General features: G+C 43.0%; 5 non-coding genes across 5 annotated transcripts; all 5 read right to left on the bottom strand.

The window, feature by feature from the left end:
* Positions 1-3,453: 3,453 nt before the first annotated feature.
* On the bottom strand, positions 3,454-3,525 carry trnap-agg (transfer RNA proline (anticodon AGG)). The gene has a single exon. It is a non-coding gene; the product is annotated as a tRNA-Pro (tRNA).
* A 2,405-nt stretch (positions 3,526-5,930) lies between these two features.
* Positions 5,931-6,002, bottom strand: trnap-ugg (transfer RNA proline (anticodon UGG)). The gene has a single exon. It is a non-coding gene; the product is annotated as a tRNA-Pro (tRNA).
* Positions 6,003-6,713: 711 nt separating this feature from the next.
* On the bottom strand, positions 6,714-6,785 carry trnap-agg (transfer RNA proline (anticodon AGG)). Its single transcript has one exon. It is a non-coding gene; the product is annotated as a tRNA-Pro (tRNA).
* Positions 6,786-8,150: 1,365 nt separating this feature from the next.
* On the bottom strand, positions 8,151-8,222 carry trnap-agg (transfer RNA proline (anticodon AGG)). The gene has a single exon. It is a non-coding gene; the product is annotated as a tRNA-Pro (tRNA).
* A 796-nt stretch (positions 8,223-9,018) lies between these two features.
* Positions 9,019-9,090, bottom strand: trnap-agg (transfer RNA proline (anticodon AGG)). Its single transcript has one exon. It is a non-coding gene; the product is annotated as a tRNA-Pro (tRNA).
* Positions 9,091-13,011: the final 3,921 nt, after the last annotated feature.

Genomic DNA, 13,011 nt, shown 5'->3' with positions numbered 1-13,011 from the left:
TAGTTAAAAGTCTACGGACGACACAGATTTAATATAACATGTAACCTCTGGCTCCGCCAATAGATGGCGGTCGACGGGTGGCACAGTACAGCCGCTGGAACCGATTATCTATGATGAGGAGACCACAGCACTGAGTGACCGCGTGCTTCGAACAGGTGAGCGAATGGTAAACGTAAACCTTGTTATGTAAACTTATGATATGTCCAGGTAGTGGACATATCTAAGGCGGACATATCTTAGTGATGTTTAGAAGCTTTTATTTCATTGTAAATTGCTAAACTAAAGGAGCTAAAAGACTCTTGTTTACTAATTTACCTTTTTTGATACGTTTGGGGGAGGCTTAATGGCCTTTATTTGGAGGGAACATGGTTAGATTTAAGCATGCTTTATTTGAAGAATATATAAGCTATAGGCTGTGATTTTATTGATAACATTATTGGAATAACTTTTGATCAGCATTGACTAAAGATATGTTGATTATTTTAAGATATGAGTTATGAAAAGGGATTTGAAATTAGAGTTTATACTACCACACCTAAAAGGAAATAGGTTTAAGAAATATTCCAAATAAATGAGACAGTCAGAACCGAGACTGAAAAAAAGGAATCCTCGTCGAGACCACTTACCTCCTTACCTGTTTATGAGACACAGTATAGCTTCTATTTTGATATGATCATTTTGCATTGCAGTGTAACAACACTGTAGGATCCAAATTTTCCATATTGTTTACTTTAATTATAGCCTTTCACTTAAAAATCACATAAAGCTGAATTGAATGAAAACGAGAACCTAACCCAGAGAGGAGTTGTGATTTTGATGATCGACCTTTGTTTGCTCTTAGCAACAGCGGTACCAGGCGTCCAGCGGAAGTAGTTCAGCGGAGCGCTCGAGCTGGGGTGTGTGGTCTGACCAATGCTTGGAGGTAGGCAGGGGCAGTTCCATTGACCGCCTTGTATCATCATCTTGAACCTGATGCGATCTACTACAGGGAGCCAATGGAGGTCACAGAAAAGGGGGCTCACATTGGAGAATTTTGTTAGGTTGAACACGAGTCGTGCTGCAGCGTTCTGGATACGCTGCAAAGGTTTGATCACAGAGGCCGGGAAGTCTAGCCATGAGAGAGGTGCAGTGGTCGAGGCGGGAGATGACCAGCGCTTGGACCAGGAGCTGAGCTGCTTCCCTCGTGAGGAAGGGCCGGATCCTGCGGGTGTTGTAGAGGGCATATCTGCAGGATCGTTCCACCGCGGTGATGTTCGCGGTGCAGCATATTGCTAGCTTAGTAATAATAATGGATTGAATTTATATAGTGCTCAAAGATGCTTTACAGTGAAGGGGGGACCTCACTAACCACCACCAGTGTGTAGCACCCACTTGGGTGATGCACTGCAGCCAATCTGCGCCAGAACGCTCGCCACACACCAGCTTGAGGTGGAGAGTGAGGGAATCAATGAGTCAGCCAATTATATAGGGGGATGATTAGGGGGCCAGATTGAATGGGCCAGGAAGCCGGGGAAACCCCTACTCTTTGCGTTAAGTGCCCTGGGATATTTTATGACCTCAGTGAGTCAGGAACTCGGTTTTACGTCTCCTCTGAAGGACGGCGCCTTCCACAGCACAGTGTCCCCGTCACTGCACTGGGGCATCGGGATTGATGTTTAGGGCACACTCACACTAGGCAAGTTTGCCTGTTCCGTGCTACAGGAAGATTCAGCACGATTCCCCCCCTCCCCGTTCCCCCCGCTGGCCCGTGGTCACACTGCTCCCAAAGGCCGTGGCCTGGGCACGATTGCTCCTTCATACATGCGTCATCACGTCGTAATACGATAAATATTTTATCACCAAGCGTGGTGTCCAGCTAGCCTGGCTCCGCCCGCCTAAGTACTTCCGCTCAATTTGAATTTCCCTTCAGTACTAGGTCTGGACCTGCTCTATGTAATTTGGTTTTCTGCGCTATCACAGCGTGCGCCCAATCAGCGAACAGAGGGCGTGTCTGAGAACAATGACGATAAAGTCGTGTGCCAGTTTGAGTTGTTTTAGGTCGGTAGTAAGAAGACAATGGAGAACGATGCGAGCGAAGCTATTCGGTCTGTTCTGGCAACGCTGCCGAATATTGAGAAGTTAAAGCCGGACATTTTCGTGCAGACGCGCAAGGTGTTTGGTTTGTGTACAACCTGCGTTTGAGACACCCGCCTTCAAGTGAGTTAACGTTTGTCAATTGATTAGGTCCAGACTCTCTGTACAAATGAAATGAAGTGAAGTACGAGAGTCTGGTAGAACCAGGCTAGTGTCCAGCTGCGATTGAATGCCGTCGTCTGCCAAAATTTCAAGTAAACACTCGACTTCACTATCGCACCAACGTAAACCCACTCGTGAACCGCTTGCCGCCATTGTTTAAAATGATTGTTATGGACCTATAAAGAAAGAAGTGTCACGCAAGGACTACGTCATCCAGCTCACGTTGCGTATCCGCGCGTCATCTCATTAGCATCTGTACTTTGGCCACGGCACACCTCTCCCAAGTGTGCTGTGGCCAAGGGGCTGTTCCGTGCTGGAATACGGATGGCGTGGTCACACTAGCCAAACGTTCTAGACTTTAGTATGCAAATTAGCTCGGGCACGGGGCCGCGGCCCTAGTGTGAGTGGCCCCTAAGGCCAGAGGGAAGAGTGCCACCTATTGGCCAACATCCGACACCACTTACATCACCTGGTATTCCCAGGCGGTCTCCCTTCCAAGTACTAACCAGGCCCGGCCATGCATAGCTTCCGAGATCAGGTGTGTCCATGTTGGTAAGACCGTAGTAAAGTCGTCACAAGTTTCAGTGGATTGGTACCCTAGGGATAACAACTCAGTCTCAATGAAACCCCTACCCCCTCCTTCCCGCGAAGAATAGAACTCTCAGCTTCTTCATTTATTTATTTTCAAATTCCAGCTGAAACATGAGTTCACTGGGTCTTTAAGTTTGAGCTTGCTGCTGGGGCATCCAAATTTCGAATCACAGGTCAAATATTCAATCAATAAAGTTCTAACTTATCTGGATTATGTCAGAGCCATTGTTTATCTGGGCATGATTGCGCTATTAATATCCGTGACAGCTTTTTCTCTCATCAATGATCAAGGAAATCAAGCTAAAATACATAAAGCAACATGAGCAGCCACAGATATAGCAGAGTGCAATATCTCTGCTATATCTATCTGAATACCCTGGGTTGCAGATATAATTCTCCCAAGTGTAAATACCAGTAACATGGTACAGAATAATTGATGTAATACCTTCATATCCCGTTGTTTCAATTTATTTTTATGCACACCATAAAAAAACCATCAGTACTGCATGATATAGTGCCATGGACAGTGTTCTAGACATTAAGAAAGACAAATATATGGGTTTAATATAGGTCAATGTTTGTACTATGAAACTGCTATCCATCTCTTTCTACTGATACAAAAGCTGAGGGCTCGTCCGGGATTTGAACCCGGGACCTCTCGCACCCTAAGCGAGAATCATGCCCCTAGACCAACGAGCCTCATAGGTTGGGCTGTTACTTGTTTAAAACTCACTTGGCTTTGCTCATCTCTGCTCTGTGATTTGTTTTTTAGAACTGCTGATGTGGCAAGCTGGCCCTTAAGTCAAACAGCACCCCCTGGTGGTTACAGTATAGTAGTGTTCCGATACTCTGTTCTGGCAAGGTGGATGGGCTTTCTCTACCATCACAGATGTTAAATGATGTTTAGTTTGCTGGTGTTGCTGTAAAAGTAAACCAGCAAAGTAGGTTTTGGGTATTCGTCGACCTGTTATTAACCATGTATTAACTAGGTATTTTAGGTATTATATATCAAATAAGAACACAATGAAAAGATGAAGCATGAAATAGCTCTTTGATCTTAAAAATATGTTGAAAGCATATTGGTAAGAATTTTATGTGGTAGAGCCCAGGGTACAAATCTGAGTCTTGGTTTGCAGGCACAGGGCAGTTGCCGGGATGCTGGGGTAAAGTCCAGGCCTGGAAGACCACCTGCGCTCCGTCCCCCTCGTATTCTGCCCCCCTGACGTTTGGTCGGGATACACCGGACAGCTGCACGCTGGGATGGAAAACCTTCACATCCCCTGGTTACCTGTCCTATGGAGAACGTAGGAAACCTATTGTATTCGTTAGTAACATTATTTATTTAAAAAATATATATTTGACTTTTTTGCCTCAAAGGTTATAAAATTGTCAGGCTTGTAGAAATTCATAAATAAGGGAATCAAAAGATGGGCTAGAATAACACATAGGTGGCGCTATAACAAGGCCAGGGAGTTCAACATTTCGACAGGCTGTCACTACCACTACCACTAGGGAGGTGCACTATGCATGAAACGTTATATGCATGCACCATACACCATGATGAACAACTTTCAAACCGCAACCCATATGGTCCGACGGCAGAGAGACTTCTATTTCTCAAAATATAGTCTAATCTGCCCTTGGAAGTCTACTTGTCCATGTAGTACAGTGGTATTGCGTAACTCATGACCATGCTTAAGTCCAACCAAGACCAACCATTCTGTGAGACGTGTCATTACATAAAATAATGTATACCAATGGGTACTCATAAGGGCCACCATAATCCTCATCAGTTTGACCCTGTCATGGCTGGTTGCAACTATATTTGGTTGCTCCTACGTAAAACATATGAAGTTGGAACCCTATTGTAATTGATAGTATTATTATTAGGGGTCCTGTAAAAAAAGTAGGAACCCTATTGTATTCGTTAGTATTATGATTATTTTTAACCTGACTTTTTGGCTCCAAAAGTTATAAAAGGCTTGTAGAACAAGTAAAATGAGCAAGGGAATCAAAAGATGGGCCAGAACAACGCATAGGTAGAGCTATAATAAGCTGGAAGTTCAGCCTTTCAACAGGCAGCCATTACTACTAGGAAGGTGCAACATAATAATAATAATAATTCATTGAATTTATTTAGCGCTTTTCTAGACACTCAAAGACGCCTACAGTGAAGGGGGGGGGGGGGAAACCTCACTAACCACCACCAGTATGTAGCACCCATTTGGGTGATGCACGGCAGCCAAACGGCGCCAGAACGCTCACCACACACCAGCTTGAGGTGGAGAGTGAGGGATGAGGTGGAGAGAGAGGGAAAAGAACATTTAACACTACTATGGACCACATGTAACATGCATGAGCCTTGTTATACATGCACCATTCATCATGATGAACAATTTTCAAATCACATCCATATGGTCAGACCATTATGTACCGGCAGTGGTAAAGGCTGCATACTCGGCACACATGTACTAGGTGACTGTGCGACTTTATGGTGTGAAATTCATAGCAATTAGGCCATAGACTTAAGAGTACATTTCAAAGTGAAATAATTGAATATCTCAGATGTTTAAATAGCAACCATCAGTGTGACTGTAGAGTTTGACACATTTTTCTTTAAAAACATTGTTGATTGTTTTGAAATATTGACTTCCAGCAAACCCATTTTTAAGGAATACCAATGCCATTTTACCGTACCGACCAAGCTGACCATACCTCCAAGTCCAAATATACTCTATTCTGCCCTTGGCAATCTGCATGTCCATTTAGTGTAGGCGTATTGCGCAACTCATGACCATGCTGGTTCAAGTCCAACCTCAACCAACTGTTCTGTGAGACATGGCATGACTTAAAATAATGTTTACCATTATGTATTCATTAGGCCACCACCATACTCCATACAGCACAGGACCCAGTCATGGGTTATTGCAACTATATTTTCAATTTGTTTTTATACACACAATAAAGAAGCCATCAGAACTGCATGATATAGTGCCATGGACAGTGTTATCAACATTAGGAAAGAAAATTATACAGGTTTACTATGTTTCAATATTTGAACTATGAAACTGCCATCCATCACTTTCTACTGATGCAAAATCTGTGGGCTCGTCCGGGATTTGAACCCGGGACCTCTCGCACCCAAAGCGAGAATCATGCCCCTAGACCAACGAGCCTCATAGGATGGGCTGTTACCTCTTTAAAGCTCACTTGGCTTTGCTCAGCTCTGCTCTGTGATTCAGTTTTTAGAACTGCTGATGTGGCAAGCTGGCCCTTAAGTCAAACAGCACCCCCTGGCGGTTACAGTATAGGTAACCTATGGGAAATGTATGCATCCATATATTCTTGGATTTATAGGGGCAGAATACTGAAATTGTACATTCTTTAATAAGCATAAAAGAACTGTAATTGGGCTTGCAGAGATATTTTTTCTGGCTAAAGAAGGTATGCGGATAACTGTCTCATACTTTGATATTGTCCTATCAGGAGTAAATCCGTGATCATGAAGAGTGCTGTTGCTGTAAAAGAAAAGTAGGTTTTGGGAATTTGTCAACCACTTATTAAACATGTATAAACTAGGTATTTTAGGCATTAATTATCAATTAAAAACAGTGAAAAGATGAAGCATGAAATAGCTTTTTGTTCATAAGAATATGTTGAAAGCATTTTGGTAAGAATTTTATTTGGTAGAGCTCAGGTACAAATCTGAAAGTCATTGAATAACAGTAAACCTTTCCCCTAAATGTCTTCCCCAGATTTTTCTCCTTGTAGGAGCACGTGAGCATAGCATAATAAGTGACTCTCATTCTGTTTTCTGCTTAAAATATGGGGACCTTTTGTTTCATGTTCAAGATCTCTTATCTTGAGAGGTTAAAAAATAATATACAGGGCTCGTCCGGGATTTGAACCCGGGACCTCTCGCACCCTAAGCGAGAATCATGCCCCTAGACCAACGAGCCACATATTTAGCTGTCAAACTTTGTCCATAGACTACAGATGGAACCTGTAGTTTACACCCCTAAACTGGTGATGTGGCTGACTGAAGGCTCAGAGGTCTCTTGTCGAACAGCACCCTCTGGAGGACTTAGTGTAGGTAAACATATTTACAAACTGAATGTAAAACAAAACAAAGCATAGCAAAGAAAGTTGCGCTTGGCTACTCGTACCATGTACTTTATTGGATTTTTTATTCAATTGTTCAATTGTCCACGCCCATGGCTGCCACAATATATTATATTAATTAGCCTTCATTTTACGATATTTTATCAACTAAATTAGGCTAATAGTAGCCTATATTTTCTGTTGACTAGGTTCACCCCTTCCACTTTTACAACAAAGCTAGCTAGGATAAGAGGCTACACAATGCTACTCACTATTTTTAATTGCAAGGACGTACACCATACATAATTTGCCGAAATTGAGTGATAGGTTATACAATTAAGAACAAACAACGGTGGGCCGCTTCATAACTAATTAACATAGTTTTTTAATTCAATAATGTCTTTTTTTTTTACAAAACCTTAAATTTTGGTGCCCCCTCAGGTACTTGGTGCCCTACCCACTCTGCGTATAGGGAGCGGCGGGCCTGAATAAGTGCGTGAAAGGGGTGTTGGGGGGCGGGGGAGGAAAGTTAGGCTGTGTCTAGATGAACTCAGACGTTCGCGATGCAGCATATAGGTAGCTTAGTAAAGTCGTTAAAAAAAACATATGTCACAGGTTTCAGTGGGTTGTTACCATGGGGATAACAACTCAGTCTCAATGAAACACCTATCCCCTCCTTCTCTTGAATTATAGAACTCTAAAACCAAAACTGTTTTATTTTATTCCCCAGTGTTCAAATTCCAACTGAAACAAGGGCTTCACTTGCTCTGTAAATTGGAGCTTGCTGCTGTGGCACCCACATTTTTAGTCTGCGATCAATAAAGTTTGAACTTATCTGGATTATGTCAGAGAGCCATTGTTGCTCTAGCCATGATACCCATGCACTATTGATACCAGTGACAGCTCTTCCTCTCATCAATGAAAGAGGTAATCAAGCTGAAATACGACATGAACAGCCACAGATATAGCAGAGTGAAATATCTCTGCAATATCTATCTGACAAATATAATTCTCCCAAGAAAATGCCAGTAAGATGGTCGAGAACAATTGATGGAAAACCTTCACATCCCCTCGTTTAATGAACACCATAAATAAGCCATCAGAAATACAGGATATAGTGCCTTTGACAGAGTTCTAAACACTAAGAAAGAAAGATGTACAGGTTTTACATAGTTCAATGTTAGAGACTGCTATCCATCTCTTTCTACTGATGCAAAAGCTGAGGGCTCGTCCGGGATTTGAACCCGGGACCTCTCGCACCCTAAGCGAGAATCATGCCCCTAGACCAACGAGCCACATAGGTTAGGTTCTAACTTGTTTAAAAGTCATGTGGCTTTGCTCATCTCTGCTCTGTGATTTGTTTTTTAGAACTGCTGATGTGGCAAGCTGGCCCTTAAGTCCAACAGCACCCCCTGGTGGTTACAGTATAGTAGTGCTCCGATACTATTCTGGCAAGATGGATGGGCTTGCTCTACCATCACACATGTGAAATTATGTTTAGTTTGCTGCTTACTTGGCTCTGATTGTCAAGTTATAGTTGTTACATAGAGATAACCTATGTGAAATTTATGCATCCATATGTTCTTAGAATTATAGGGGCAGAATACTGAAATTGTGGCCAAAGACCATTGCTAATCACTGTCTCATACTTTGATATTATCATATCAGGAGTAAACTGGTGACCAGAAAGAGTGATGTTGCTGTAAAAGGAAAGTAGGTTTTAGGTATTCGTCAACCTTATATTGTATTGTATTGTACCTTACATGTATTAAATAGGCATTTTAGATATTAATTAACCCATGAAGAAAATACGTTGAAAGCATTTTGGCAAGAATATTATGTGCTAGAGCTCAGGGTACAAATATGAAAGTCCTTTGATAACAGCAAACTTTAGAGCATTTATCTTTAGCAGATGTTCCCTTAAATGTCTTACCAATATTTATGTTTGCAGGCTCCAGGGCATTTAAATAGCAAGTGAGAATAGTGTAATAAGTGGCAGTCTTTCTTTCTCATTCTGTCTTCCAGCTTATTTGGGGACATTTTTGTAGCATATTCAAGATATATTCTCTTGAGGTAAAAAAATGAATTACCGGGCTCGTCCGGGATTTGAACCCGGGACCTCTCGCACCCTAAGCGAGAATCATGCCCCTAGACCAACGAGCCACATTTTTAGCTCTTAAACTTTGTCTACACTACACATGGAACCTGTAGTTTACACCCCTAAACTGGTGATGTGGCTGACTGAAGGCTCAGAGGTCTCTTGACCAACAGCACCCTCTGGTGGACTCAGTGTAACTAGACATATTTACAAACTGAATTTAAAACGAAACAAAGCATAGCAAAGAAAGTTGTGCTTGGCTACTCATACCATGTACTTTATTTGATTATTTATTCAATTGTTGATGAAAAAAAATCGATTTCAGATTTTTAATGGGAGTTAAACTAAATAATTGACGACCTTGCAGCCTGCTCCAGCCTGTTGTACTTTTTGTGATGCAAACAACATATTTGGTTTGAATCAAGTGTCGGCAATATCAGGAACCATTGTACAACCTTTAAGATTAATCATCTTATTGTTGCCTTATTGCCTTATTTGCTTATCCTACTTTTGCAATAAAAGGGTCTAACGTTGGATAAGGATTTATTTGATTTACTTGCCATTTAGCTAATTAGAATGATCATGAGTGATCTCATGTGCATCATATGGGTGTGTAATTAATTCATGAACTGGAAAAATGTATTCATATTTTGCTTTTAGTGTGTTACTTTGGAACCGAATGTGTCTGAAGGTAAAGGGCAGTGCTCAACTGGGATTCTAATTCAGTACCAATGGTGGCAATTTATTTTTGGTGACCACAAGTAGCAATACCGACAGTAACCACTAGACAGCAACCTAAGTTATTTAGGCTACCGTTTTTGTTGACAGCTACATCCAGGAGTTCATTGTAAATGTCTTGAATCCAATAATAATAAGTACGTAACATTACAATCATTGTAAGCTTCAGAGAGAGCGTGTACCAGCGTTTAATGAATACCCTATGAGATGAGTGCCAAGTTGGGAGCCTCATTTCACGTCGCCGTCTTTCTCCGCATTTGTATATCAGGAGGTACGACCGTGACGTTCATTCACACTTGATGCCCGATATGAGGACATCGGTGTCACTCAGACATCAGTATCATGCAGCGATGCATCATATATTCCGTTGCATCCACAACATCTGCATCAATCGATGAAAGATTGGAGCATGAGTTAGAGACAAATAGAAGAAACTACGAAGAAGAAAGGCGTTGCGAACCACTGCGTTCCGGAGAAAGTAATCATATATTTTTTGCACATATAACAAACACTGGGACAAATTTAGTTGATTTCTGTGTTTAACTGAAAAAAACCGTGCGTGGAAGAACGGGACCCTATAATGTTCAGCTAACTGTTGTAATTAGTAATTGTTACAAGAGTAGTGTATGTGTGTGTGCGAGAATGGCGAGCGGACGAGCGAGGAGAGCGAGCGGTAGCGGGTGTCAGTTTAGTGAAGGAATGAACGAGTCCGGTTGTGTCTGTTAAACGTGTACTGTAAAGTTAGTGAAACTAAGAAGAAACAACCACAAACAGAAGAAGCAACCATTGTGCACGGCAAATCATTCCAACGAAATCCCACCCCCTCCTTCAGGCCCGTACCGGCCCCCTGCGCAGAAGTCTTGAGGTGTGGAGGGGGGTTACCTTTGCTCATCGCGTGACCTAAATACAGCGGCAAGTGGGCACTGGGTGCAGTGTGCGGCTCTTACCACCGCGGCCCTAAAGAAATAAAAATAAGAATTGAAAACCGGCCCTTTCGGCCCAAAGGTCAGACCGGCCCACCGGGTTCCCGGTCCTCCCGATTAGCCACTCCGGGCCTGCCCTCCTTCCAATATGTCATGTTGACACAATCCTCCGCTCCTTTATGGTTGTTTGGCTCTGCCCAAAAAGCTGCATCTACTGGGGACCCGTCGCTCCATATCCAGGAGCCTTCTTTATGCACACCACTGAGTCCTATCCAGTGGTTCCCTTTGGTTGGGTCAAAGTTCTGTATCAGCCTCAAAATGAAGATAATTTCGCTGGCCCCATGGATAGAGACCAGGTTTGCTTCCAAAGAACAGCAGTAGAGCTCAGCATCGGCCCAGGTCCAAAGGCTAGCAACATATTTGTAGCAGTCGGTGTCAAACTCATACCAGAAGGACGGACAGGAGCCGCGCTCAAGCTTCACCTTGGAGTCAGCTGAAGGCTCGGTAAGCAAACCTGCCAGGGCGAGGGCGTGCAGGCCACACAGGAGAACGGAGCGAAAGAACATTGCTGGACTCTTTCACTCTCTATTGAGCTGTGTCTGGAAATGTGTGAAGAGGTGGTGAGGAAGGCTCTTTTTATTGGCTTGTTGAAGGACATCTGAATGATGCAATGGATTACATAGAGCCAATAATCAGACTTTATGCAAGAAAGAACACATCCAGCAGTGCCAGCACAGATGGCAGATTTCACATGAAACCTGTAATATAGTGAATTTGGCTACAAGTCAATAACAAGTAGGTATTAGTAATTAAAGCAGTAAAATTCTACCTTAAAGGTCACATGGCATGAACATCTCACTTTATGAGATTTTCTTACGGAAATATGAGTTCCCCTAGCCTGCCTATGGTCCCCCAGTGGCTAAAACTAGTGGCTGTAATGCAAGTGTTTGCTGTTGGTGTTATGGCGCATAACTCGTCGGTTCTTTGACGTCTCTTGTATTTCCACAACGAGAATAGTTGGGGTTTTCTCAGCCATGGTTGAGAAGGAATTGGGGGGAAAGGAACTTTGGCTTTGACTCCCTGAAGTACATGAACTGCGACATGCTGCCTGCTGCCGGTTGCCGCGAGGCACCACCGCCGCAAAGCACCACCGCCCGGCAATGGGCAGCAGGCAGCGCACGGTTCAGTCTACTTCAGATTGATGTGGAAGTGGAAGAACCAGAGACGTCGGAGAACCCGACGAAGTCGTTTGCGATTCATAATATCGTCTGGAGGCGCACACAGCTTTTGGCCGTAATAATATGTATTATATGATATAGATATCTTATAGGGCTGGCCCGAATACCATTTTTCAGGCTTTGTTGGTTTTTCCGAGCGAATATTCGAATACTCGTTCCAGAAAAACAACATAATAATAAATTCCATCAAAAACAACATTAATAATCCCTATACTCCCTGGAACCGATTTTGACAGTATCTGCATATTTTGTTGAAGATTTAATAGCTTTTGAACGTTAATTAGTAGGTCCAAGTAAATTAGAGTTCCTTCGCTTATAGTTTGCCTCCCTCGCTCTGGTAACGTCAGGCACGTGAAAAAACAAAAACGAAGCTCTGAATACTGATTCGAATAATTCAGGCCAGCCCTAATATCTTATCATATCTATGTATTATATGATATTATTTAGATATAGAGCTATAGGACTGTAACGCAAGTGTTGTACACTTCCTTGTTATTTGGATAACCGTTCTGCTGTTGGCGCATAACACGTCGGACTCTCATCTCTGGTATTTCCACAACGAGACTCGTAGTGGGGGTTATCTCGGCCATGGTTGAGAAGGAATTGGGGGAAAGAAACTTTGGCTTTTACTCCCTGAAGTACATGAACCACGACATGGAGGAGAAAGGGATTGTTGGCCGCGAATGTCTTCCACTTGAGCCCCGCTTCCCGCTGCCGAGGGACCACCGCCACGGCGCTGCAGGAGGCGTGGTGCCTGAGCGCTGACCGCTGCCGAGGCGAGAGTCCCTCGGCAGCGAGGCTCCGGTGGGATACAACCGCAAGCAACAATCCCTTTCTCCTCCATGTCGTGGTTCAGTCTACTTCAGATTGATGTGGACGCGGAAGAACCAGAGACGTCTGAGTACCCGACACGGTCGTTTGAGATTCATAATATCGTCTGGAGGCTCACACAGCTTTTGGCCTTGATAATATATATGATATGATATAGATATCTATGCATAATTTGATATTATTTAGATATACGTAGAGCTCAAGGACTACCGTTTGTTCTAGAATATTTACAGAACACGGCTAAACGCTGTGCGCG

The sequence above is a fragment of the Gadus morhua genome, chromosome 9 (genome assembly GCF_902167405.1).
Source record: "Gadus morhua chromosome 9, gadMor3.0, whole genome shotgun sequence".
Classification (NCBI taxonomy): Eukaryota; Metazoa; Chordata; class Actinopteri; order Gadiformes; family Gadidae; genus Gadus; species Gadus morhua.
This window is presented reverse-complemented; position numbering and strand designations above follow the sequence as displayed.